The sequence below is a fragment of the Diplotaxodon limnothrissa genome, linkage group LG17 (assembly GCF_057381915.1).
Source record: "Diplotaxodon limnothrissa isolate DT_005_m linkage group LG17, D_limnothrissa_male_GT1.1, whole genome shotgun sequence".
In the NCBI taxonomy this organism is placed as follows: domain Eukaryota; kingdom Metazoa; phylum Chordata; class Actinopteri; order Cichliformes; family Cichlidae; genus Diplotaxodon; species Diplotaxodon limnothrissa.
In genome coordinates, this window is record NC_140612.1 from 27,779,279 (window position 1) to 27,807,059 (window position 27,781).

Genomic DNA, 27,781 nt, shown 5'->3' on the forward strand with positions numbered 1-27,781 from the left:
CACTCCAGCTTCCTCCTGTAATTGTCCTTAGCCTCTCTGATCTTGTCCTTTAGTAACACCTGGATCTTCCTCACCTCCTCTTTGTTGCCCCCTCTGAAAGCCCTCTTCTTGTTGTTGAGGAGGGCTTTGATGTCCTTAGTCACCCACGGCTTGTTATTTGGGTAACAATGAACAGTCTGAGCTGGAACAATGGAGTCGGTGCAGAAAGTTATGTAGCCTGTGATACACTCAGTAAGCCCATTGATGTCCTCGGCGTGAGGCTCACAGAGTGTTTCCCAGTCGGTCACCTCGAAACAGCCCTGTAGTTCCGCTATTGCCTCCTCTGACCACCTCCTAACAGTCCTGGTGGTCACAGGTTCCCTCCTCACAATTGGCACATAGCGGGGGGTGAGGTGAATCAGGTTATGATCTGACCTACCAAGTGGGGGGAGGGAGGAGGAGCTGTATGCATCCTTGACGTTAGCATACAGTAAGTCTAAAGTTTTCTCTCCCCTGGTGGGACAGTCCACATATTGTTTGAATGTTGGTAGTGTATTGTCCAGTGATACATGGTTGAAGTCACCCGAGATCACAATAAAGGCACTCGGGTGCTGAGTCTGTAGCCGAGCTATGGCAGAGTGGATAGTCTGATTAGTCGACTAATCGCAAAAATAATCGGTGACTAGTCGACTATCAAAATAATCGTTTGTGGCAGCCCTAGTCTGCAGGCAAAAGAGCACTGCAAGAGTCTGGGGATGGAGAATCCTGTGTGCTCTGTGGCCAACTAGCTTTTTCCAGATGGCAGGGTTATTGCAGGGCACCAGCAGGTAATGCATTCATATATTCTTGCTGCTTTAATATACCGTGAATCTATTGTGTTCTCTTTTCTGTCTTCTCTCAACCATCAAAAAAGTTGTTAGAGCTGCTCTTGTCATTTCTGCTGTCTTCTTTGACTTCTCAGGCTCTGGATTTCCTCCAGGAAAACTCTCGGCGCCTAAAGTTCATGCGGACCAAAACTCTCCCAGTCAGTGGTGCGTTCCATACTGAGCTGATGGCATCGGCTACTGAACCTGTCAGAGAGGTGCTCCGGCAGGTGGAGGTCAGTCAGCCACTTTATCCAAAAGGGATTAACATATTTTCCGAAACATGTATTCAATTACTCTGTAAAGCTACACCAGTCCTCATTTTTAAAAGATAACCCATCCTATTCAGTCTGACTCGGAAAGTTAAATGGAAAGTATACCCAAGATTTTACATCTGGTATTCAGCCATTCAAACTGCCCTCCGTCTTCAGAGTGAGGGAAAGTCTTCCCTTCACCATGAACTCAAACTGAAGAGACGGATCCAGCGGGAAAACAGTCAGCGGGAACGCAGCCGGAGCGCCCGCAGCAGCTGCAGCAGCAGGGGCAGCCAATCTGATGACTCGACTATCCATGAGACAGAGAAGACAGAAAAAGAGAAAGACAAACAGGACTTAGAGATTGAAAACATTATCAAGGTAAGTGAGGGCTATAAGAATCTTTTTTTGTAATATTTATTTAATTACATCATGCACCAAACTATCCATGGTAGTGATTATTTAACTAAGTCATAGTGGCACTGGGCAGCTGCCAGTGCAGTTCATTTTGTCCATTTAAAAAGTACCATGTACACTCACTGGCCACATTTTTGTTAGATACACCTGTTGAGCTGCTCATTAGGTCAAATACCTAATCAGCCTATCACATGGCAGCAGCTCAGTGCATTTAGGCATGTATACATTAATAAGATGACCTGCTGAAGGTCAAATGGGATTTAAATGACTTTGAACATGCATTGTTGTTTGTGTCGGACAGGCTTGTCTGAGTATTTCAGAAACTGTACAACCATCTAACCGGTTTATAGAAAATGGTCTGAAATAGAGGAAATCTCCTGTGAGCAGCACTTCTCTGGGAAAAAAATCACTTGTTGGTGCCAAAGATCAAAAGCGGAATGAGCAGATTACTTACAGCTGTAAGGAAAGCAACATGAACTCAAATACCCACTTACTTCAACCAAGTTATCAAGAAGAGCACCGCTGAAAGCACAATACGTTGAACCTCGAAGCTGATGGCCTAGTGTCACCTGCTGGATAGAGGTGAAAACACAAACCAAACAATGGCTCTTTCATCTGTTTCACAGCATGCTCGGGAACTGGAAACTCGCCGAAGGGAGGCAGAGGAGAGAGAGCGGAGGAAGCAGAGGGAGGTGCAGATGGAACTGGAAAGACAGCTGAAAGAGGCTGAGATGGTAAAAAAAAAAGTTTTCCACTTGACACCAATTATGTACAGAGTCTTTTCTCCTTGACTTTGATCTTTGAGAACTGCAGCAAAATGTTGACTGTCATTATAAAATTCACATCTTTAATGATTTGGAAAAATGGTTATGACAGTCCAGGAAAAGGTGATTCAGGAATAGGTCAGTTTATACCGCTCTGTTGGTGCATCTGTTTATGTAACCCTCCAGCGGAGACGAGGAAGGGCTGGCTGGGCTCTCCAGAACCCCCAGCGGACAAGGCAGGTGGCAGCGTGGAAGCCGCGGAGTGCTGGATGGGCTCATCCGAGCTTCCAGCCGGAGCTGATGTAGCGCCAGAGGGTATCGGGACCCCTGGCTGAATGTTAAGCTGACCAGAAGACCAAACTGCTACAGGGGACCAAACTGATGGCTGTAGTAATGGTTGTGGTGACAGTGGAGTGGGCGGTGGAGTGGATGACTGAGTTAACGGTGACTGTGCTAATGGTTCAGCTAAGGAGTGCATTAATGACAGGACTACAGGTTGAATGACTGACTGAGCAGCAGCCTGAATGGCTGAGTGTCGTGATGGTTGTGGTGGAAGAGAAGCGGGTGATGGTGTGGATGATGGAGCTACGGGCGACTGAGTGGCAGACTGAACTGATGACTGAAGTGATGGTAGAGGTGAAAATTGAGCTTGTGGTGGGGTAGCTGACTGAGGTGCGGGGGACACAGGAGACAGAGCCAGCGGGGACACAGGAGGCAGAGCTACAGATTGAACTGAGGGAGACTGGGTAGCAAACTGAACTAGTGGTAGTAATGGCGGTTGGGGAGAAGGCTGGACTGTACACTGAGGAGAAGGCTGACTGACTGACTGAGGAGCATCCTGTGCAGCTGAGTGTAATGATGGTTGTGGGAGCGAATGTAGGACAGGTGGTGGTGTCGGGTCCCCTGAGCCTACAATGCGGATGAAAGGTGCAGGCACCTGCTGGACACCAGTCGCTCCCACCTGAGGAGCAGGTACAGGTGCAGAGATCGGCTGGGTCCTGGCGGGCCTCACCTCAGTGGTTGGCACAGATTTCGGCAGGGACTGGGCGGCTGCTGTCCCCACCCGAGGAGCTGATACGGGTGCAGGGACCAGCAGAGCCTCAGTCGACCCGGAAACCGGAACAGGGACCAGCTGGGCGCCAGCCCCCCTCACCTGGGGAACTGAGATAGGTGCAGGGGAGTGCTGGGCCGCAGCTATCCCTAGAACGCAAGGGGCCTGGGAGGCGGGCCTAGAAAGAACAGTCTGCAAGAGATCAATTCCCTGCCCTGAGTGAGCGGATGAGGAACAGCGCTCTGACTTCATAGCGTTAAGTGTGCTAAAGCTGTAGCTTACAGGCACTAATGCACCACCTTCAGTGTTTACAGACTCTAGAGAAATGTGATCAGCTGATGCACCAACAGTCTTAGAGCTTCTTTCTTCGGAGCTAACCATGCTTATACTGACAGAGGAGGGGTTAATAGCCGATGTAAACATAGGTCTGTGCACCGGAGAGGCAGATGAAACAAAGTCTTTTACCTCCGGCTCGCTGGAAGCAGTAAACCTAGGGAAAACAGTGGTGGGTGTAGAGCCCCCTGACTCAAGAACATTCGAATCAGTAAATACGTCAGAATGGACTTTCCCCTGGGGTGATGGCTCAGAAGTAACGAGCTGGGGTCGAGCTATCACAGGAACATTTACAGTCTTGGATTTTACTGCTTTAACATCTAAGGAGGCAGGTTTTAAAGCCCCAGTGGTGAGCTTAACTGCAAAACAATCATTCTCAGCAGACACACAGGTAAAGGGCACAGAAGCAGGTGTCTCTAACTCAGGAAATGCTGACTTCAAGTTTTCAGACCTAGGAAACACTAGCGAAGGATAATCTTTCTCAAATATGAGTCCAAACGTAGGAGAAACGGTCTCTGAGTTGACCCTCCGGGCAGTACAACGGTTCATAAGAAGTTCGGGTTTGGATTCAACATTTACAGATCGTGAGCCTTTAGAGCCTACGGCAAGAGTCACAGAGTTTGCATTCCTGCATTCAGAGTAGTGAGAACTAGCCTCAGAGTGAACAGAAAGAGTGTCTTTGTCACTCACCCCAGCCGGCTGCTCAGTAGTCCCGGAATCCGGCTGAGGAGAGGACCGGCGACGGCGTCTCCTCCTTGATGAGGGAACGGAGGTGACGGGGGAAACCGGTGATGATGCGGGGGTGACGGTCTCCTCTTCATCATCCGACCTCATCGCTGCTAGGAAAGCAGCGGGAGAGCGACGGTCAGAGCTGAGAGGGGATGGAGAAGGGCTCCGCGGCAGCAGCGCCAAAAAACCCTCTCGTTTTAGCAGCCGCTGTTGCGATACCGAGAGCCCCGTCTGCTGCTGCGATGCCGTCGCGGCGAGCTTAGTTCGCTGCTGCTGCGGCGGCTGACTGGCGGAGATCTCCGTCTGCAGTCGCTGTGGTGTGGAATCCCGGGAACAGACACTGTCTGCCAGCTCACGAGCTTGTAATGCCTCCTTGGCTCGGCTCAGTTCGTCAATAAAGCCCTCATAGCAGGTGAGCTGGTGAAGGAAAGGGTTTCCCTCGATTATTGCCTTTATGGCGTTAAGTCCGATGGAAATTGTCCGTGAGTCCGAGGCGCGGGTTATTCGTTGCACCAGACTCTGTACACGGAGAATATCTCCCTCACGGGCGGAGCCTGCTGGGTCCATTTCGTGGTTGCGTCGTTCTGTCGTGCGGCGGCTGTGTGAAGGCAAGAGAGGACCCAAATGCACGGCTCTAGACACACGGGAATGAACTCAAAGGCAGGTCTTTATTAACAGGAACATAAGAAGTCATACAAAACTATAAATACACAGAAGGTAATGAGGGAAGTGGGAGTTGTTACAGGATGCAAACATGTTTTATACTGCTTTGAAGTCTGGGACAGCATCATAAGAGGCATAACTGATCTCACCGTAGTCCCATGAAGACTCAAGATGAGTGTTTTCACGACTGCCATCTTGGTGTTTTGAAATCAGGCATGATGAATGAAGGGAAGAACTGTCTGTTAAGGTTCTCAGTCGTTCAGGTCATCGTAGTCTAAGGAGCTTGGAAAGAAAAGCATCTGGACTTCTTTAAGCTTCTTGAAGAGCGTTTCACCTCTCATTCAAGAAGCTTCTTCAGTTCTCTGAAGAAATTCTGAACTGAAGAAGCTTCTCAGATGAGAGGTGAAACATCTTCAAGAAACTTAAAGAAGTCCAGATGCTTTTCTTTCCACGCTCCTTAGACTGTAGTTAAACTTCACACACTGGACTTGTCAGTCACACATCCTTCGCCAGTAGGCATTCCCAGAATGATCTTTCCCCTTCTGACGCTTAGAATGACCAAATATGTGCAAAATGGACAATTCAACATGCCACCATGTCAGTCTTTTATTAAATATGACATGAAACAAATGACTGAGCCATTAAATTTGTCACAAAGGTGTTCACCTAATTCCAGGCAAATGGAATAGACTTCTATGGGACCATAAGTCTTTTTGCACTTTGACATTTGTTTTACTTTTCAGATCTGTAACCTATAACTTTTATACTGTATGTGTTTTGATCATAGGAGTCTACAGGGACTTACTTACTTTTAGCACGTTTAGCAGTTGATGTTGGCTTCTTTTTTCAGTACTGGAGCTTCCTGCTCATTGAAGACTTTTCTAAAAGGAAATGCTTAATCCAAAATGGCGTTTTAAGGGCTTGGATTAATGTCAATTTCAGCAAATATTCTTTCTTATGTTAAAAGAACATGGATCTCTGTCAGTGATAACTTCTGACTTTATAACTCAAATTTTAAGAGAGAGCTTCACTGCTAAGCTCTCATCTGTGTGGGTGTCACGGTTCGCTTGAGGACTCACATGCAGGACTCAGAGGCACAGTCAGTATTTATTACAGTTCCACCAGGTGTATATACAAACAGTGCAGGGGATAGTGCTATATACAAAGCGGTGACAGGGAAAAGGCTCCGGGGAAATCCAGGTAGGGAAAAGACACTTGCTCCTCTTCTGACTCTCTCTCCAAACACTCACACAAAAAGGGAATCCGCTCGGGGAATGCAGAGTCGGGTCCAGGGGATCTATGTACAGAAGGAAACACACGTTAGAGGTTTTGCCCAGGGAAGCAAATGAGAACTTGCTGAGAGCCGGGCTGCACTGACGCGAGTCACACACAACGATCCAGCGATGAGTAGAAGCCACTCCCTGGCTTAAATGCTGGCTGCACTGATGAGGCCCAGGTGTTTCCTCCTCAGAGGGGCGTGGGCCGAGGGCGTGAACCCACCATGAGTATATCTGTATCTATATAGATATATATGTGTATTCGTAACCTTTTTTCATCATCTAGTTTCCTGTGCCAGATCTTCTACTGATCCACTGAGGCAGACATGTAAAAAAACATGAACTAAAGCATATTTCTGTATATAAACAGGACCTTAAATCTTTATCAACAGCTACTTTAGAGGAAATTCTTCAATAAACTGCAACCAAAGGCTCAACTCAGAGGACAAAACCCAACCTGTTATAAATAGTGTGACAGCAAACTTTCTCTTGTGTAAAGTTACAAATAGGAGTAATTATCCACAGGAGCTTTTATACATAATGAAGTTATAATTCGTCCTGTAGAAATTGTACATTTAAGCTATATAGTTCCCTCTGTGATAACTCTGCCTCTTATTAACTTTTATGCTTTTACAACCCACTATGAGCAAACACTCAGCAACAGTGGGAAGGAAAAACTCCCTTCTTGAAGGAAAAAACCTCTGGTAGAACCAGGAAATCTGTCTAAACTAGTTGGGGGTTAGAGCAACAGATGCAAGTCTTCAGATCATTTGCAGTGTGACTGTCTTTGTGCACACTTTAACCTGATTCAGTTTTCTTATTTGTCAAAATGCACCATGGGTAAAAAAAACAAAACAAAATAGTAATGAAGGAGAATCTTCAGCAAAGATGAATTAAACAAGTTTTATTTTGATCAAATTTTACTTTAAGTAAAACACATCTTTATTTGATGACTTTAATGTCATCAAATAAAGACAGTTTTGATGGAGCTCCTGACCCAGCCCAAGCTCTCTATGAAGACGAGGAAAAACTCCCCAGGGGGCCAGATCGATGGGAAGAAACCTCGGGAAAGCCCATTCAAAGAGAGATCCCCTTTCCTGGGATGGCTGGGGGGGTTACAGGAACTCCAAAAAAGCTAAATTTTTATTTATTTATTTTTTAAGATTGACCCACTCTATCTATTCCTGTCCAACAGAAAAAAGAAAGGAAGTTACTACAATGTATCACACTTACATGATAAGGTGTGAATTGTGTGTTTGTGTGTGTTATCTTAGCCAGGGGTGAAGCTGGAGCTCCTCCAGTGTTGGGCGCTTCTCCGGGACTATAGCTAAACATGCGTCCAAGAAATTCCGGCATTCTTGAAAGAAAGAAAAGATCAAAAAGATGAAGATGATAGTTCTAGTGATCCAAGGCATCAGTGAATGTGGAAGTGTGAAGTTTTCTTACCTGTGGACAGACACTTTTTGATGCTCAGTTGCTTTGTGAGGAACCTCGCGGTACTAAAGTATCGTGCATGAAGCGCTTCATACAACACCACTCCCATTTGCCACACCGTGGTGGGTCCACACCTGTAGCAGCTCCTAATGTACCACTCGGGAGGGATGTGAAGAGGAGTGCCTAACAAACAGACACAATTGCAATTTCTTCTAAAACAAAAGACACAAATTGTTACATCTGTGAAAAGCAGGAGCAGAATATGTTACCATAGAAGATGCGATACAGAGATCGCTGTTTAACAAAGCAGCTCAGTCCAAAGTCAATGATGCGAACTCGAGGCACATCTGAGCCGGTCTCAATCAGAATGTTTTGTCCCTTGATGTCCCGATGAAAGATGTGTTTCTCCTCAAGTTCCTTTACAGCATCAACTAGTTGCTTCAGAATGACCTGGAAAAGATGAAAAACACAATAATGAGTTAATGCTTTTCTGCCTTGATTGAATGCTGTACAGTCTAAGGCTCTCCCAGTCAACCTACCTTGGCCTTGTCCTCTGGTAAAGCTCTTCCATTTTCTGCTTTGTATTTTTGCAGGTCCACAGCAGGGACAGGTCTCTCCAGCACCAGGATCAGCTCTTTGCCAAAGTCGAACCACTCCAGCAAGGACACAGGTGCTGATATTCCCACTGACCCTTCTGCTTCACCTGCAAGTTTAAGCATAATGGCCACTTCCACCGAGAGCATCTTCCCATTTTCATCCTGAAATATTACAACAAAGTGGATGATGAGGAACGCCGCATTCAATCCAGTAATGTAAAACTAATTCAAGTGTTGGACGCTTACCGCCACTTTGCAGTAGACTTTATTTTTGGGAATGTGTTTGATGGCAACCTAGAAGACACAGAGCATTGGTGAGCATTTCCTCAGTATGACATAATGAAAGGTGGAAACACAGCAGACGTCTCAGTTTACGATATTATCCATTATCTGCGTTACTGCCTGTCTTACTACCATCATCTGAACACTTACTGGAAAACGATCTTCTATCCGGTAGCCAGAAAACACTGCTCCGCAGCCTCCTTCTCCGAGCTGGTGCTCCTCCACATATCTGGCTTGGAATTCACCTGAACAGACAAAACAGCAAATCTTGTTTTATTACAGCTGTGACACAAATTACTCTCCTCTGTAGCCTAAATGTTCCTTCTGCCCTTCCCCTGAATATAAAACCCAAGCTGCTTGCTACTTACGTTTTTGGTCTGCTACTGATTTTTTGTCCTGGTCCACATTCCTTTTTTTTTTCTTGGGTGACTCTCTGTTGTCTCCCGTGGCCTTTCTTTTGCCATTTTTTGTGCACTCCTGTTTGTTGTTCAAGTCTGGAGATGTGGAAAACACCAAAAGCACATCAGCTCACTGGATGATAGACACAAACACTAAACACCAATATCTTAAACCTAGCAACCACACTTAATCTACCCCCTTATTCAACTAATTAGCCTACCTTTACCAGAGTCCAACGAGGAGGATGCTTGCTCCTTGTCACCGCTCGTATGGTCGAGAAGTTTAGCCTTCTTTGCTTTCTTTGTTGTGCCCTCTTCATCTTGCACAACCTTGCGCTTCACTCCTTTGACCACATCTGAGCTGGTGGAAGGACCAGCCTGCTCAGCGACCCTCCTCCTTTTTATTGGGGTCTTCTTTTCAGGACTGGCCTTTCTTTTAGCAGTCCTGCTCTTACAATCTATAAACGACGACAACAACACAGTGGTGAAAAAGAGTCCCCGACATCAGGACTGGAAGCAGTTTGATGGCAAAGAATTTGAAATTGCTTTTGCTTAAATGATCACAAGTTTATTCTTGGGATTAAAAAAACTGACCAGTGCGAATTGATACTAGGTTTACTAAGTCTTAGATCTTGATGACACTTGTTGGTCTGTTTTTACTGTTGAGTCCAAGAATAAACTTATTACATTATTTTACCAAAAGACCGGTAACCTTCCTTTGATTAGACATCTTGTATTAAAGCTATTTTCAATCAAACATATGATTCAATTGCTTCAAAAATGATTCACACAGTGTCAACATTTCTAGGATTTGGATTTTACCAGGTTCTTATTTTATTATTTTACTTACCTTGATCTCCTGAATCTTTCTTATCGGCCGGAGTGGTAATTTTTCTTGTTTCCTTTTTCATTGTAATTTCGGAGACCCTTTAAAATCGAAAATGTAAACCGTAATGAGCTAAGATTGAGTTAATACTTCTTCAAATGTGCACCTTTCAAATGCTTGACTTTTCTAACTGAATTCTGTAAGTGAGCTTTATAAGTAAACTCTGGAAACTATGGCAACACAACATAGAATCTTGCCTTTCAGTGACTTCACTGACTGCCAGTAGTTCAAAGTAGTTTACAGAAAAACACTGGCAGACAAAGCCATAATATTTCATATAATTCAATCATTTCATATCAATTAAACAGTTTCTTTCATTATCTTTCATCATTTGTATAAAGACCTCATCTATGGATGACAGTATGAAGATTTGTGGTTGACCACACACTAATAAACACAGTGTCAGCTACATTGTCATCTGATTTAAAGTATTTATTATGTACATTTAACTGTCATGGTACTGAGTCTGTGACCCAGTGTTTTGTGTTTGTTCATTTATATTCATTGATTATTCTTATGTATGTTTTTGGTTCTCTTTATTTTTTTCTTCTTGTGTTATATTCTTAGGCTTTAGGTTTCTGTTACTTTGCCTTGCCCCTGTGTCCCACGTGGCCCATTGTTTTCCTCTGTTTGCTGTTGGGTTGTCTGTGTATCATCCATGACAATTAAATTAAATAGCAAATGCAACTACAATTTCAATGAGATTCATTCCTGGCATTCTACTGCGGTGGCTGAAAGTAGACACCAAGCATTATCACTGTAACTGATGTAAATATTGGACTTGGAGGGGATTCATCTGATAGACTGATGCAAACATTACTGTAGCGACTTCCACAGTCGCTAGAGGCCAGGGATGGAGCCTGCCTATTTGCCTGACACGCTGTCAACTTTACGCAATAATGCAAGAGGTGGAATTGTTTGCTTGTTTATTAAAGTGCTTTGAGAGTTTACAGAGTAATGTCATCAGCTCCTGATTCAGACTCTTAAAACATCACAGGCTCTAATGTAACAAAGCGAAACATGTTGTGCAGCGCAGCGGTCAACAAAAACTACGGCTACCCAGCCCTCCTCTCTGTCAAAAATACGGAGTGGAAACTACAGATATTTGTTTAAAAATGTAGGGAGTAAAAATTAAGTACAGCAAGGAAGTTTTTTTTTACTTTTTTACTTCCTACCTGTGGAGCCAATTAAGCTAAATTTAAGAAGCGCATGTCTGTGTATACTTAAAAGCTCTTATGGTTATTTTCACTTTGTAGACAAATTAAAGCACAGAAAAGAAAAACACGATACATTAGAGCATGACATAATTTGACCTGAGGTGGCGCTGCACCGTGAGAGAGCCTGAACGTCAACCGGAAGAAGACGAGAATAAACTCCGTATAAACAACATGGCGTCTCCCTGTGAGGTTTTTTGTTTTGTTTTGTTTTTTAAATGAACTTTATTTAGAACAATAACAATGACAATCTCAAAGAGACAAGCGACATATTAAATCAATCAGAACAGAATCACATCTCCTGTACACCACAATGAAATCGACAATAACTGAAAGTAAACATACATACATACACACACACACACACACACACACACATACACATACATATATATACATATATATACATATATATGCATATACACATGCATACATACACATCCATATTCACACATCTACATAATAATAATATAAAAAGATGAATAACCAATACAAAAATAAATAACAATAAAAAAAAGAATGAAAAACAAGGAACAGAAATAAAGAAGACAAGGGGGATCATAAAATCTCTAAAAGTGAGGTTCCATAAACAAGACACATAACTTAAATAAGGGGCTAAGAAAAATCAAACTCTTCTAAAAATCTATGCAATTTGATTGCTTGGGGCTTATTTATTAGCTTAAGAGATTTATGGAACAGGGAGAATTTTGTCCTACCTGGATATAAGGTGTTAACCAAATACCTCCTCAAAAATGGATTATTGCATTTTCCATTAACCAAGTCAAGACCATCTAGTTTAACTTTATGTAAATTTGTAGTCTGTATATTTGAAAAATTGTTCTTTATTGTATTTACAAGGACTGTTGGGATATTCTGTGAAACCTTTTTATAGAGCTCGAACGAGCAACTCATGTCATATTTCTCATTAAGCCTGTTTAATTCAAGTATATCTCCATTTTCATCCATTATATGTGTCACAGACCAAATTTGTTTTGTCATCCATTCGTCCACAAACATAGATTTCCCCCGATTCAATATCACCCTATTATTCCACAATGGAACATTGTGGGGACTAAAGTTATGTATAAACATTAATTTACAATTTAACAAAACTTGTTGATGAAATTTGGAAAGTTTTATGGGTAGTTTAGAAATGTCAAAATCACATACTAAAAGGATCCCCCCAACTTTGTTGAAAATAAGAGATGGCATCAAGAACCACATCTCATTATCATTTTTCAAGAAAGATCGTAGCCAATTAATCTTTAAAATGCCATTCATTATTTCAAAATCGATTGCTTTTAAACCCCCCTCTTCATAATCTTTTATCAAGTCCCTGTTACTAATATAATGATGTTTATTTTTCCATATGAAATTAAAATTCGCCTTATTTATGTCTTTTATAATTCTTGGTGGGATGGCTAGGGAATAAGCTGGATAGATTAAACTGGACAAAGATTCAACCTTGGTCAACATTATCCTGCCGAACAACGTTAAATCTCTCTGTAGTCAATGGTTTAGAGGGTTTTTTTGCATTTGTCAATTGTATTCTGAATATTCTTTTCGTCTCCCTGTGAGGTGTCATGCCGAGCAGATGTCAGAGTTGAGTTCAAGCAAAGTTGACTCTTTCGGTGATTACAGTTTGTCCGGGCGGGCTGTGCGTCTTATTTCATCCGCAGACACGTCGTTGGATGAGGAACAGCTCATGTTGGCATCAGTGGCAGTCAGGATGGCAGCATCTTCCAGAGGGAAGGTCAGGTCGCTGGTCTCTCTGAGCAGGACGCTGTCCACCAACAAGCCCGGTTCCACGGCTGGAGATTACCCTTCTCCGGCTGAAGTTCCCGCTTCTCCCCCGAACAGCGAGCCAGCCGCGGCGCCTCAGCGGAGACCCAAAAAAGACCCCAGCGGCTGCTCCGTGCTCCTCTTCCCCGGTCAGGGCAGCCAGTTTGTGGGCATGGGCAGAGGACTTTTAAAATACCCCAACGTTAAAGAAATGTTCACCGTAGCCCAGAAGATCCTGGGTTACGACCTGCTGTCTCTGTGTCTGGAGGGCCCCGAGGACGAGCTGCAGAAAACGGTTCACTGTCAGCCGGCGGTGTTTGTCACCTCCCTGGCTGCTGTGGAGAGACTCAACCAAGAAAACCCCAAAGTAAGTGCCAGATAAATGTCTGGAAAAAGGACAATAACTGCAGGTCCTGCCTTCTTAAATGTGGCCATTTTATCTTTTTTTTTTTTTTAAATACTGCTACAGTAATATTAATTTATATTTAAAATGTGCGCACATTATGTATGAAGGTGTGGATGAATGATGCTTGTTGTAAGAAAGCATTTTGAGTGCCCAGTAGAAGAGCATCTTTCAAATGCAGAGTTTCTCATTTCAACTTTAATTACTGCACCTGATTAAGGCGGTAGAGTAAATAAGGCTTCCAACAGTGGTTATTTCTTATTATCACATCTTGTTTTTATTGTTTTTATCAGTAGATTGTTGTTTCACTCCCACCAAAAACATCACCGTAAATAATCTTCTGATTCTGAATGACCATTTAAAAAAATAAACAAATTGTTCTGAGTTAATTTCAGTTACGGATGTATCAGTGACATAAATGATATATCGGTCATAATCGGGAGGCTGTTACATTTTTATTTTTTTATTTTTTTTTTACTTGTTTCCTGCTGTACACAGGCCATTGAGATGTGTGTCGCTGCTGCAGGTTTCAGTGTCGGAGAATTTGCTGCTCTTGTCTTTTCTGGGGCGATGAACTTTGCAGAAGGTAGAAAGATTTCTTTTTTGGGTTTTTTTGTGCACTTGTAAAAGGTGTTTTAATCACAACTTTGGTTAATATTCTGTATTTACTCCTTATGCATCTTCTAGCTTTGTATGCAGTGAAGGTGCAAGCGGAGACTATGCAGAAGGCCTCAGAACTGGTTCCCAGTGGGATGCTGTCAGTCACTGGTAGACCTCAGGCTCAGTATAATTATGCCTGTCTGCAGTAGGGCTGCCACGATTAGTCGACTAGTCACGATTACGTCGACTATCAAAATCGTCGACGACTGATTTAATAGTCGAGGCGGCGTTTGAAGCTTTGTAAGATCACAAAAGACGCAGGAATAAGTAGTAGGATTTAAGAGTGTAATAACGGACTGAAACAGAAGATGGCAGCACTGCATATACAAGGATGCGGGCTGCCGTTAAACCCCGAAGAAGAAGAAGAAGAAGAAGAAGAAGAAGCGGTGTCCCAGAATTCATAGCGCGGCCTAGCTCAGTTTCCAACAATGGCGGCAGCTAGTTAGTTTTAATATTACTCTTATTATTCTTTCTGGGTCACAAAATAAACGTTTAACATATTTTCAGGCGAGAATGTAGCTGTGTAAACCTCAAATATCTGCTCAGTTTATCAAGACACCACATATTTTCAAAAGCGCTCCAATGTTTTCGGAGACGTTTGTTACCCACTAGCTCGATAGCTAGCAAGGCTCACTAGAGCCGTGAGAACACCGGACTCCCGGCAGATCGTTTTCAAACACACCGCTGTCTTTCGCTGCTCAGGTTAAACATGATATATAAGTCACTTAGATAACTTAAAAATGTTATTGTTTGGCTTATTTTAGTATTTTATTTGTTCCTGAGTAAATCTGTTTTGCTGAGATTAAAGTTATAGTTTTTACACAGCTGAATAAACGTCAAGCAGACAGCTGATTATCAGAAGTGTGAGATGCTCGAGAATATTCTCCGGTGTCCTGTTATATTTTAGATAGCAAGGAGTTTATTAAACTTCACCGAAACAATCTGCAAATTTCATTAAAATTTAATAAACTATCATCTTGTCTTTATTTTTAGTTAGCACATACCTTAAACACTTAAAGCTGTAAGCTAATGATAGTTATATAAGAGCAGATGCTGCTGGTGCAATAAGCTGAACGTTTTACATCCAATGGATGATGAATCAGAATCAGAATCAGAATACTTTATTGATCCCTGGGGGAAATTATTTTTTGTTACAGTGCTCCATTTTAAACCAACATTAAGACAAGACAGACAATACGCTAACTAAGAATAGTACAATATATACATATATATACATACATACATACATAAGTCACTTATAAATAAATAGTTGGAAAAGAAACATGTGTAGCTGTAGCAGCAAACAGTGTGTTAAGTGGATGCGTTGTACAGGGAGATGGCCACAGGCAGGAATGATTTCCTGTGTCGTTCAGTGGTGCTTTTCGGTAATCTCAGTCTCTCACTGAACGAGCTCCTGTGACTGACCAACATGTCATGGAGTGGGTGGGAGGTGTTATCCAACATTGTCTTTATCTTGGACAGCATCCGCCTCTCCGACACCACCTTGAGGGAGTCCAGCTCCATCCCCACAACATTGCTGGCCTTACGGATCAGTTTATTAAGTCTGTTGGCATCTGCGACCCTCAGCCTGCTCCCCCAGCATGCAACAGCATAGAGGATCGCACTGGCCACAACAGACTCATAGAAAATCCTCAGCATTTTCTGGCAGATGTTGAAGGACCTCAGTCGCCTCAAAAAATAGAGACGACTCTGGCCCTTCCTGTAAAGTGCTGTGGTGTTTTTAGCCCAGTCCAGTTTATTGTCAATGTGTACTCCAAGGTATTTATAGTCCTCCACAATGTCAACACTGACCCCCTGGATTGAAACAGGGGTCAAGTGTTTCCTGGTCTTCCTGAAGTCCACGATCAGTTCCTTGGTCTTTGCCACGTTGAGCTGCAGATGATTCTGCTCACACCACGTGACAAAGGAGTCGACCACAGCCCGGTACTCTGTCTCATCATCCCTGCTGATGCATCCAACCACCGCAGAGTCATCAGAAAACTTCTGAAGATGGCAGGTCTCTGTGCAGTGGCTGAAGTCTGTGGTGTAGAGGGTGAAGAGGAAGGGGGAGAGGACAGTCCCCTGTGGTGCCCCTGTGTTGCTAATCACCTTGTCAGACACACACTGTGGGAGACGTACATATTGTGGTCTTCCTGTCAGGTAATCAACAATCCAGGACACCAGAGAAGCATCCACCTGCATCGCTGCTAACTTATCACCCAGGAGGGTCGGCCTGATGGTGTTGAAAGCACTGGAAAAGTCAAAAAACATGACCCTCACAGTGCTCGCCGGCTGGTCCAGATGGGTGTAGACACGATTGAGCAGGTAGATGATGGCGTCCTCTGTTCCGAGACGAGGCTGATAAGCGAACTGAAGGGGATCCAGATGTGGTCTTACTATGGGTCGCAGCTGGTCCAGGATGAGCCTTTCCAGGGTCTTCATGATGTGGGAGGTCAGTGCCACGGGCCTGTAATCCTGGGGGCCACTGGGACGAGGCGTCTTTGGTACAGGGACGAGGCATGATGTCTTCCACATCACCGGGACCCTCTGCAGACTCAGACTCAGCATAAACAGTTTATGAAAGACTCCACACAGCTGGGGGGCACAGGTCTTGAAGACAAGGGGACTCACTCCGTCTGGTCCAGCAGACTTGCCTGAGTGAAGTCTCCTCATTTGCATCTCAACCTGGTATTGAGTGAAGGTGATGGGTGGGGGAGGGGTGTCAGGAATCTCACAGGAGGCAACATGTGAAGAGAGAGGCTGGCACAGTGGTGTGGTTCTGGATTCCAGGCTGACTGCAGGTGAGGTTGTGGGGGTAGGAGCAGACACTGTGGTGTCGAATCTATTGAAAAACAGATTCAACTCGTCGGCTCTATTCTCACCTCCCTCAGCTCCCCTGCTGTTGGTTGGCCTGAATCCAGTGATGGTCTTCATGCCCCTCCACACCTCTCTCATGCTGTTCTGCTGGAGTTTCCACTCCAGCTTCCTCCTGTAATTGTCCTTAGCCTCTCTGATCTTGTCCTTTAGTAACACCTGGATCTTCCTCACCTCCTCTTTGTTGCCCCCTCTGAAAGCCCTCTTCTTGTTGTTGAGGAGGGCTTTGATGTCCTTAGTCACCCACGGCTTGTTATTTGGGTAACAATGAACAGTCTGAGCTGGAACAATGGAGTCGGTGCAGAAAGTTATGTAGCCTGTGATACACTCAGTAAGCCCATTGATGTCCTCGGCGTGAGGCTCACAGAGTGTTTCCCAGTCGGTCACCTCGAAACAGCCCTGTAGTTCCGCTATTGCCTCCTCTGACCACCTCCTAACAGTCCTGGTGGTCACAGGTTCCCTCCTCACAATTGGCACATAGCGGGGGGTGAGGTGAATCAGGTTATGATCTGACCTACCAAGTGGGGGGAGGGAGGAGGAGCTGTATGCATCCTTGACGTTAGCATACAGTAAGTCTAAAGTTTTCTCTCCCCTGGTGGGACAGTCCACATATTGTTTGAATGTTGGTAGTGTATTGTCCAGTGATACATGGTTGAAGTCACCCGAGATCACAATAAAGGCACTCGGGTGCTGAGTCTGTAGCCGAGCTATGGCAGAGTGGATAGTCTGATTAGTCGACTAATCGCAAAAATAATCGGTGACTAGTCGACTATCAAAATAATCGTTTGTGGCAGCCCTAGTCTGCAGGCAAAAGAGCACTGCAAGAGTCTGGGGATGGAGAATCCTGTGTGCTCTGTGGCCAACTAGCTTTTTCCAGATGGCAGGGTTATTGCAGGGCACCAGCAGGTAATGCATTCATATATTCTTGCTGCTTTAATATACCGTGAATCTATTGTGTTCTCTTTTCTGTCTTCTCTCAACCATCAAAAAAGTTGTTAGAGCTGCTCTTGTCATTTCTGCTGTCTTCTTTGACTTCTCAGGCTCTGGATTTCCTCCAGGAAAACTCTCGGCGCCTAAAGTTCATGCGGACCAAAACTCTCCCAGTCAGTGGTGCGTTCCATACTGAGCTGATGGCATCGGCTACTGAACCTCTCAGAGAGGTGCTCCGGCAGGTGGAGGTCAGTCAGCCACTTTATCCAAAAGGGATTAACATATTTTCCGAAACATGTATTCAATTACTCTGTAAAGCTACACCAGTCCTCATTTTTAAAAGATAACCCATCCTATTCAGTCTGACTCGGAAAGTTAAATGGAAAGTATACCCAAGATTTTACATCTGGTATTCAGCCATTCAAACTGCCCTCCGTCTTCAGAGTGAGGGAAAGTCTTCCCTTCACCATGAACTCAAACTGAAGAGACGGATCCAGCGGGAAAACAGTCAGCGGGAACGCAGCCGGAGCGCCCGCAGCAGCTGCAGCAGCAGGGGCAGCCAATCTGATGACTCGACTATCCATGAGACAGAGAAGACAGAAAAAGAGAAAGACAAACAGGACTTAGAGATTGAAAACATTATCAAGGTAAGTGAGGGCTATAAGAATCTTTTTTTGTAATATTTATTTAATTACATCATGCACCAAACTATCCATGGTAGTGATTATTTAACTAAGTCATAGTGGCACTGGGCAGCTGCCAGTGCAGTTCATTTTGTCCATTTAAAAAGTACCATGTACACTCACTGGCCACATTTTTGTTAGATACACCTGTTGAGCTGCGCATTAGGTCAAATACCTAATCAGCCTATCACATGGCAGCAGCTCAGTGCATTTAGGCATGTATACATTAATAAGATGACCTGCTGAAGGTCAAATGGGATTTAAATGACTTTGAACACGCATTGTTGTTTGTGTCGGACAGGCTTGTCTGAGTATTTCAGAAACTGTACAACCATCTAACCGGTTTATAGAAAATGGTCTGAAATAGAGGAAATCTCCTGTGAGCAGCACTTCTCTGGGAAAAAAATCACTTGTTGGTGCCAAAGATCAAAAGCGGAATGAGCAGATTACTTACAGCTGTAAGGAAAGCAACATGAACTCAAATACCCACTTACTTCAACCAAGTTATCAAGAAGAGCACCGCTGAAAGCACAATACGTTGAACCTCGAAGCTGATGGCCTAGTGTCACCTGCTGGATAGAGGTGAAAACACAAACCAAACAATGGCTCTTTCATCTGTTTCACAGCATGCTCGGGAACTGGAAACTCGCCGAAGGGAGGCAGAGGAGAGAGAGCGGAGGAAGCAGAGGGAGGTGCAGATGGAACTGGAAAGACAGCTGAAAGAGGCTGAGATGGTAAAAAAAAAAAGTTTTCCACTTGACACCAATTATGTACAGAGTCTTTTCTCCTTGACTTTGATCTTTGAGAACTGCAGCAAAATGTTGACTGTCATTATAAAATTCACATCTTTAATGATTTGGAAAAATGGTTATGACAGTCCAGGAAAAGGTGATTCAGGAATAGGTCAGTTTATACCGCTCTGTTGGTGCATCTGTTTATGTAGCTGTGTGTGTGTGCATAGATAAAAGACAGCATGCAGGCTGAGATGCAGGTGAAGGAAAAGGAGGCTGAACAACAGAAGAAGAGGATCAGGGAGCTGGAGCTGACACAGCAGCAGCTGGAAGTTGCCCTTAATATGGAGATCCAGGCTCGGCTGGAGGAGGAGAGGGCCAGACTGGAGCTTGAGCGGTAACAATGGATTTCTAACTCTTATTATGGCCCTTTATTATTTTATTTGTGATAGAGATCTGAGATATCCATGAGAAGTATTAACTGTCATGCGGCGGCTGTGTGAAGGCAAGAGAGGACCCAATTGCACGGCTCTAGACACACGGGAATGAACTCAAAGGCAGGTCTTTATTAACAGGAACATAAGAAGTCATACAAAACTATACTGGGAGAAACTAAAGCTGAGGCGCTGGGAAGACACGGGAAATGCACACAACCTAGAAGGATGACGCAACACAGAACAAAGGGACACTCTGACATAAATACACAGAAGGTAATGAGGGAAGTGGGAACACACGGGGAACACAGCTGAAGACAATTACTCATGACCGAGCAGGGAGGACACGAAACTGAAAATACTGACACCAAGATGTGGACCTTAAACACAACACAGTACACAGAGATGAGCACAGAGAGAGAGGCAGAGAACAAGGATGAATACGAGGGGATGAGGAGAACACAGAACACAACGGACGGGAACACGGTACCAGAACAAACACCACAATAAAAGCATGGACACAGGGGGAATCCAACTACCAAACCAAACAATCCAATGGACATAAGGAACAAAATACAAAACCACAGGAAAACTGAGAACACTGGGTCAAAATGACCCAGGACCATGACAATACCCCCCCTCAAGGGCTGACTCCAGACAGCCCTTGCGGACGGCAACGGCGGCAGAACAGATCCGGAGGCCGGCCGTGTGGAAGGCGGCGGCTACAGAGCGGGACCGGAGGCCGGGCCCCTCGAACCCTCCAGCGGAGACGAGGAAGGGCTGGCTGGGCTCTCCAGAACCCCCAGCGGACAAGGCAGGTGGCAGCGTGGAAGCCGCGGAGTGCTGGATGGGCTCATCCGAGCTTCCAGCCGGAGCTGATGTAGCGCCAGAGGGTATCGGGACCCCTGGCTGAATGTTAAGCTGACCAGAAGACCAAACTGCTACAGGGGACCAAACTGATGGCTGTAGTAATGGTTGTGGTGACAGTGGAGTGGGCGGTGGAGTGGATGACTGAGTTAACGGTGACTGTGCTAATGGTTCAGCTAAGGAGTGCATTAATGACAGGACTACAGGTTGAATGACTGACTGAGCAGCAGCCTGAATGGCTGAGTGTCGTGATGGTTGTGGTGGAAGAGAAGCGGGTGATGGTGTGGATGATGGAGCTACGGGCGACTGAGTGGCAGACTGAACTGATGACTGAAGTGATGGTAGAGGTGAAAATTGAGCTTGTGGTGGGGTAGCTGACTGAGGTGCGGGGGACACAGGAGACAGAGCCAGCGGGGACACAGGAGGCAGAGCTACAGATTGAACTGAGGGAGACTGGGTAGCAAACTGAACTAGTGGTAGTAATGGCGGTTGGGGAGAAGGCTGGACTGTACACTGAGGAGAAGGCTGACTGACTGACTGAGGAGCATCCTGTGCAGCTGAGTGTAATGATGGTTGTGGGAGCGAATGTAGGACAGGTGGTGGTGTCGGGTCCCCTGAGCCTACAATGCGGATGAAAGGTGCAGGCACCTGCTGGACACCAGTCGCTCCCACCTGAGGAGCAGGTACAGGTGCAGAGATCGGCTGGGTCCTGGCGGGCCTCACCTCAGTGGTTGGCACAGATTTCGGCAGGGACTGGGCGGCTGCTGTCCCCACCCGAGGAGCTGATACGGGTGCAGGGACCAGCAGAGCCTCAGTCGACCCGGAAACCGGAACAGGGACCAGCTGGGCGCCAGCCCCCCTCACCTGGGGAACTGAGATAGGTGCAGGGGAGTGCTGGGCCGCAGCTATCCCTAGAACGCAAGGGGCCTGGGAGGCGGGCCTAGAAAGAACAGTCTGCAAGAGATCAATTCCCTGCCCTGAGTGAGCGGATGAGGAACAGCGCTCTGACTTCATAGCGTTAAGTGTGCTAAAGCTGTAGCTTACAGGCACTAATGCACCACCTTCAGTGTTTACAGACTCTAGAGAAATGTGATCAGCTGATGCACCAACAGTCTTAGAGCTTCTTTCTTCGGAGCTAACCATGCTTATACTGACAGAGGAGGGGTTAATAGCCGATGTAAACATAGGTCTGTGCACCGGAGAGGCAGATGAAACAAAGTCTTTTACCTCCGGCTCGCTGGAAGCAGTAAACCTAGGGAAAACAGTGGTGGGTGTAGAGCCCCCTGACTCAAGAACATTCGAATCAGTAAATACGTCAGAATGGACTTTCCCCTGGGGTGATGGCTCAGAAGTAACGAGCTGGGGTCGAGCTATCACAGGAACATTTACAGTCTTGGATTTTACTGCTTTAACATCTAAGGAGGCAGGTTTTAAAGCCCCAGTGGTGAGCTTAACTGCAAAACAATCATTCTCAGCAGACACACAGGTAAAGGGCACAGAAGCAGGTGTCTCTAACTCAGGAAATGCTGACTTCAAGTTTTCAGACCTAGGAAACACTAGCGAAGGATAATCTTTCTCAAATATGAGTCCAAACGTAGGAGAAACGGTCTCTGAGTTGACCCTCCGGGCAGTACAACGGTTCATAAGAAGTTCGGGTTCGGATTCAACATTTACAGATCGTGAGCCTTTAGAGCCTACGGCAAGAGTCACAGAGTTTGCATTCCTGCATTCAGAGTAGTGAGAACTAGCCTCAGAGTGAACAGAAAGAGTGTCTTTGTCACTCACCCCAGCCGGCTGCTCAGTAGTCCCGGAATCCGGCTGAGGAGAGGACCGGCGACGGCGTCTCCTCCTTGATGAGGGAACGGAGGTGACGGGGGAAACCGGTGATGATGCGGGGGTGACGGTCTCCTCTTCATCATCCGACCTCATCGCTGCTAGGAAAGCAGCGGGAGAGCGACGGTCAGAGCTGAGAGGGGATGGAGAAGGGCTCCGCGGCAGCAGCGCCAAAAAACCCTCTCGTTTTAGCAGCCGCTGTTGCGATACCGAGAGCCCCGTCTGCTGCTGCGATGCCGTCGCGGCGAGTTTAGTTCGCTGCTGCTGCGGCGGCTGACTGGCGGAGATCTCCGTCTGCAGTCGCTGTGGTGTGGAATCCCGGGAACAGACACTGTCTGCCAGCTCACGAGCTTGTAATGCCTCCTTGGCTCGGCTCAGTTCGTCAATAAAGCCCTCATAGCAGGTGAGCTGGTGAAGGAAAGGGTTTCCCTCGATTATTGCCTTTATGGCGTTAAGTCCGATGGAAATTGTCCGTGAGTCCGAGGCGCGGGTTATTCGTTGCACCAGACTCTGTACACGGAGAATATCTCCCTCACGGGCGGAGCCTGCTGGGTCCATTTCGTGGTTGCGTCGTTCTGTCGTGCGGCGGCTGTGTGAAGGCAAGAGAGGACCCAAATGCACGGCTCTAGACACACGGGAATGAACTCAAAGGCAGGTCTTTATTAACAGGAACATAAGAAGTCATACAAAACTATAAATACACAGAAGGTAATGAGGGAAGTGGGAGTTGTTACAGGATGCAAACATGTTTTATACTGCTTTGAAGTCTGGGACAGCATCATAAGAGGCATAACTGATCTCACCGTAGTCCCATGAAGACTCAAGATGAGTGTTTTCACGACTGCCATCTTGGTGTTTTGAAATCAGGCATGATGAATGAAGGGAAGAACTGTCTGTTAAGGTTCTCAGTCGTTCAGGTCATCGTAGTCTAAGGAGCTTGGAAAGAAAAGCATCTGGACTTCTTTAAGCTTCTTGAAGAGCGTTTCACCTCTCATTCAAGAAGCTTCTTCAGTTCTCTGAAGAAATTCTGAACTGAAGAAGCTTCTCAGATGAGAGGTGAAACATCTTCAAGAAACTTAAAGAAGTCCAGATGCTTTTCTTTCCACGCTCCTTAGACTGTAGTTAAACTTCACACACTGGACTTGTCAGTCACACATCCTTCGCCAGTAGGCATTCCCAGAATGATCTTTCCCCTTCTGACGCTTAGAATGACCAAATATGTGCAAAATGGACAATTCAACATGCCACCATGTCAGTCTTTTATTAAATATGACATGAAACAAATGACTGAGCCATTAAATTTGTCACAAAGGTGTTCACCTAATTCCAGGCAAATGGAATAGACTTCTATGGGACCATAAGTCTTTTTGCACTTTGACATTTGTTTTACTTTTCAGATCTGTAACCTATAACTTTTATACTGTATGTGTTTTGATCATAGGAGTCTACAGGGACTTACTTACTTTTAGCACGTTTAGCAGTTGATGTTGGCTTCTTTTTTCAGTACTGGAGCTTCCTGCTCATTGAAGACTTTTCTAAAAGGAAATGCTTAATCCAAAATGGCGTTTTAAGGGCTTGGATTAATGTCAATTTCAGCAAATATTCTTTCTTATGTTAAAAGAACATGGATCTCTGTCAGTGATAACTTCTGACTTTATAACTCAAATTTTAAGAGAGAGCTTCACTGCTAAGCTCTCATCTGTGTGGGTGTCACGGTTCGCTTGAGGACTCACATGCAGGACTCAGAGGCACAGTCAGTATTTATTACAGTTCCACCAGGTGTATATACAAACAGTGCAGGGGATAGTGCTATATACAAAGCGGTGACAGGGAAAAGGCTCCGGGGAAATCCAGGTAGGGAAAAGACACTTGCTCCTCTTCTGACTCTCTCTCCAAACACTCACACAAAAAGGGAATCCGCTCGGGGAATGCAGAGTCGGGTCCAGGGGATCTATGTACAGAAGGAAACACACGTTAGAGGTTTTGCACAGGGAAGCAAATGAGAACTTGCTGAGAGCCGGGCTGCACTGACGCGAGTCACACACAACGATCCAGCGATGAGTAGAAGCCACTCCCTGGCTTAAATGCTGGCTGCACTGATGAGGCCCAGGTGTTTCCTCCTCAGAGGGGCGTGGGCCGAGGGCGTGAACCCACCATGAGTATATCTGTATCTATATAGATATATATGTGTATTCGTAACCTTTTTTCATCATCTAGTTTCCTGTGCCAGATCTTCTACTGATCCACTGAGGCAGACATGTAAAAAAACATGAACTAAAGCATATTTCTGTATATAAACAGGACCTTAAATCTTTATCAACAGCTACTTTAGAGGAAACTCTTCAATAAACTGCAACCAAAGGCTCAACTCAGAGGACAAAACCCAACCTGTTATAAATAGTGTGACAGCAAACTTTCTCTTGTGTAAAGTTACAAATAGGAGTAATTATCCACAGGAGCTTTTATACATAATGAAGTTATAATTCGTCCTGTAGAAATTGTACATTTAAGCTATATAGTTCCCTCTGTGATAACTCTGCTATGAATGCCTCTTATTAACTTTTATGCTTTTACAACCCACTATGAGCAAACACTCAGCAACAGTGGGAAGGAAAAACTCCCTTCTTGAAGGAAAAAACCTCTGGTAGAACCAGGAAATCTGTCTAAACTAGTTGGGGGTTAGAGCAACAGATGCAAGTCTTCAGATCATTTGCAGTGTGACTGTCTTTGTGCACACTTTAACCTGATTCAGTTTTCTTATTTGTCAAAATGCACCATGGGTAAAAAAAACAAAACAAAATAGTAATGAAGGAGAATCTTCAGCAAAGATGAATTAAACAAGTTTTATTTTGATCAAATTTTACTTTAAGTAAAACACATCTTTATTTGATGACTTTAATGTCATCAAATAAAGACAGTTTTGATGGAGCTCCTGACCCAGCCCAAGCTCTCTATGAAGACGAGGAAAAACTCCCCAGGGGGCCAGATCGATGGGAAGAAACCTCGGGAAAGCCCATTCAAAGAGAGATCCCCTTTCCTGGGATGGCTGGGGGGGTTACAGGAACTCCAAAAAAGCTAAATTTTTATTTATTTATTTTTTAAGATTGACCCACTCTATCTATTCCTGTCCAACAGAAAAAAGAAAGGAAGTTACTACAATGTATCACACTTACATGATAAGGTGTGAATTGTGTGTTTGTGTGTGTTATCTTAGCCAGGGGTGAAGCTGGAGCTCCTCCAGTGTTGGGCGCTTCTCCGGGACTATAGCTAAACATGCGTCCAAGAAATTCCGGCATTCTTGAAAGAAAGAAAAGATCAAAAAGATGAAGATGATAGTTCTAGTGATCCAAGGCATCAGTGAATGTGGAAGTGTGAAGTTTTCTTACCTGTGGACAGACGCTTTTTGATGCTCAGTTGCTTTGTGAGGAACCTCGCGGTACTAAAGTATCGTGCATGAAGCGCTTCATACAACACCACTCCCATTTGCCACACCGTGGTGGGTCCACACCTGTAGCAGCTCCTAATGTACCACTCGGGAGGGATGTGAAGAGGAGTGCCTAACAAACAGACACAATTGCAATTTCTTCTAAAACAAAAGACACAAATTGTTACATCTGTGAAAAGCAGGAGCAGAATATGTTACCATAGAAGATGCGATACAGAGATCGCTGTTTAACAAAGCAGCTCAGTCCAAAGTCAATGATGCGAACTCGAGGCACATCTGAGCCGGTCTCAATCAGAATGTTTTGTCCCTTGATGTCCCGATGAAAGATGTGTTTCTCCTCAAGTTCCTTTACAGCATCAACTAGTTGCTTCAGAATGACCTGGAAAAGATGAAAAACACAATAATGAGTTAATGCTTTTCTGCCTTGATTGAATGCTGTACAGTCTAAGGCTCTCCCAGTCAACCTACCTTGGCCTTGTCCTCTGGTAAAGCTCTTCCATTTTCTGCTTTGTATTTTTGCAGGTCCACAGCAGGGACAGGTCTCTCCAGCACCAGGATCAGCTCTTTGCCAAAGTCGAACCACTCCAGCAAGGACACAGGTGCTGATATTCCCACTGACCCTTCTGCTTCACCTGCAAGTTTAAGCATAATGGCCACTTCCACCGAGAGCATCTTCCCATTTTCATCCTGAAATATTACAACAAAGTGGATGATGAGGAACGCCGCATTCAATCCAGTAATGTAAAACTAATTCAAGTGTTGGACGCTTACCGCCACTTTGCAGTAGACTTTATTTTTGGGAATGTGTTTGATGGCAACCTAGAAGACACAGAGCATTGGTGAGCATTTCCTCAGTATGACATAATGAAAGGTGGAAACACAGCAGACGTCTCAGTTTACGATATTATCCATTATCTGCGTTACTGCCTGTCTTACTACCATCATCTGAACACTTACTGGAAAACGATCTTCTATCCGGTAGCCAGAAAACACTGCTCCGCAGCCTCCTTCTCCGAGCTGGTGCTCCTCCACATATCTGGCTTGGAATTCACCTGAACAGACAAAACAGCAAATCTTGTTTTATTACAGCTGTGACACAAATTACTCTCCTCTGTAGCCTAAATGTTCCTTCTGCCCTTCCCCTGAATATAAAACCCAAGCTGCTTGCTACTTACGTTTTTGGTCTGCTACTGATTTTTTGCCCTGGTCCACATTCCTTTTTTTTTTCTTGGGTGACTCTCTGTTGTCTCCCGTGGCCTTTCTTTTGCCATTTTTTGTGCACTCCTGTTTGTTGTTCAAGTCTGGAGATGTGGAAAACACCAAAAGCACATCAGCTCACTGGATGATAGACACAAACACTAAACACCAATATCTTAAACCTAGCAACCACACTTAATCTACCCCCTTATTCAACTAATTAGCCTACCTTTACCAGAGTCCAACGAGGAGGATGCTTGCTCCTTGTCACCGCTCGTATGGTCGAGAAGTTTAGCCTTCTTTGCTTTCTTTGTTGTGCCCTCTTCATCTTGCACAACCTTGCGCTTCACTCCTTTGACCACATCTGAGCTGGTGGAAGGACCAGCCTGCTCAGCGACCCTCCTCCTTTTTATTGGGGTCTTCTTTTCAGGACTGGCCTTTCTTTTAGCAGTCCTGCTCTTACAATCTATAAACGACGACAACAACACAGTGGTGAAAAAGAGTCCCCGACATCAGGACTGGAAGCAGTTTGATGGCAAAGAATTTGAAATTGCTTTTGCTTAAATGATCACAAGTTTATTCTTGGGATTAAAAAAACTGACCAGTGCGAATTGATACTAGGTTTACTAAGTCTTAGATCTTGATGACACTTGTTGGTCTGTTTTTACTGTTGAGTCCAAGAATAAACTTATTACATTATTTTACCAAAAGACCGGTAACCTTCCTTTGATTAGACATCTTGTATTAAAGCTATTTTCAATCAAACATATGATTCAATTGCTTCAAAAATGATTCACACAGT

General features: G+C 44.8%; 1 long non-coding RNA gene and 1 pseudogene across 2 annotated transcripts; both read left to right on the forward strand.

Moving 5' to 3' along the window:
- The first annotated feature begins 1,057 nt into the window (after positions 1-1,057).
- LOC146615139 (uncharacterized) lies at positions 1,058-9,613 on the forward strand. 2 transcript variants are annotated; one of them, XR_014907012.1, is made up of 4 exons: positions 1,058-1,078; positions 1,274-1,477; positions 2,140-2,247; positions 8,358-9,613. It is a non-coding gene; the product is annotated as an uncharacterized LOC146615139 (long non-coding RNA). The 2 variants fall into 2 exon arrangements; XR_014907011.1 differs by lacking the exon at positions 1,058-1,078 and having other exon boundaries at positions 1,178-1,477.
- A 3,106-nt stretch (positions 9,614-12,719) lies between these two features.
- On the forward strand, positions 12,720-26,937 carry LOC146615140 (uncharacterized; annotated as a pseudogene).
- The last annotated feature ends 844 nt before the right edge of the window (positions 26,938-27,781 follow it).